Raw genomic sequence first — 1,122 nt, 5'->3', positions numbered from 1 at the left:
TATATATGTATATATATAAAGTAAAACCAATATCATAGCTGTGGCCAGTGCCCCCTGACTGGCTCCTGTGCTGGTGGCATGTAAAAAGCACCAACAAATCATAGCCGATGCCAGTGCCTCCCGACTGGCTCTTGTGCCGGTGGCACGTAAAAAGCACCATCCAAATGTGATCGATGCCAGGCCTGCCTGACTGGCTCCCATGCCAGTGGAATGTAAAAAGCACCCATTACACTCTCGGAGTGGTTGGCATTAGGAAGGGCATCCAGCTGTAGAAACTTTGGAGCCTGGTGCAGCCTTCTGGCTTGCCAGCCCTCAGTCAACCCATCCAACCCATGCCAGCCTGGAAGGTGGACGTTAAATGACAATGACAATGATGATGTATAAATAGGTATGTATACATACATATATATTTATACACACACACTCACACACACACACACACACACACACACACACACACACATACATGCAAAAATTACAGATGAGTAACGAGGAAGAAAATATTAGAAGCTGTAAGCATATGCATGAAGTAAGAGGAAAGACTGACAAAGAGAGAGGGGGATAAAGAGAGGGGAGAGGAGGAAGGTAAGAGAGAGAGAGAAGGAAAAGAGAGGGGAGGAGAAAGAGAAAGAGAAAGAGAGGGGGAAGAAAGACAGAGAGAGAAAGAAAGGTGAAGATTAAGAGATGAAGACGAAAGCAGAGGAATAAGAACAGAAGGAAGAGGAGGAGGAGAGAGAGAGAGAGAGAAAGAGAGAGAGAGAGAGAGAGTGTGAGAGCAAAAGAGTGATGGGGGTGCAGGATAGGGGTTAGAATAAAGTGGAGAGGTGCAATTATTGTAATTTGATTACTGGTTTAATTAGAAAACTGAAAATTGCTGTGAAGTTTGGAGATTTTAATAAATTACATTTCCTGAACAAAACATCAACAAAACATCAACAAAAAACATTGAATTGGAATGACGTTTATGCAAAACTACTATTACTACTACTACTACTACTACTACTACAACTACAACTACTACTACTACTACTGCCACCACCACTACCACCAAGGCCGCCACCACCACCACCACCACCACCACCACCATCCCCACCACTGCTAAAAATAACTGTTTCAAATTTT

The 1,122-nt window shown here is 43.3% G+C and overlaps 1 protein-coding gene across 4 annotated transcripts in view; it reads right to left on the bottom strand.

Moving 5' to 3' along the window:
- The window catches only part of LOC106871347 (uncharacterized), a 103,516-nt gene that overhangs the window by 8,108 nt on the left and 94,286 nt on the right, over positions 1–1,122 (bottom strand). The gene's annotated exons all lie outside the window — the stretch shown is intronic.

Source organism: Octopus bimaculoides, chromosome 23 (assembly GCF_001194135.2).
Source record: "Octopus bimaculoides isolate UCB-OBI-ISO-001 chromosome 23, ASM119413v2, whole genome shotgun sequence".
NCBI lineage: Eukaryota > Metazoa > Mollusca > Cephalopoda > Octopoda > Octopodidae > Octopus > Octopus bimaculoides.
This window is presented reverse-complemented; position numbering and strand designations above follow the sequence as displayed.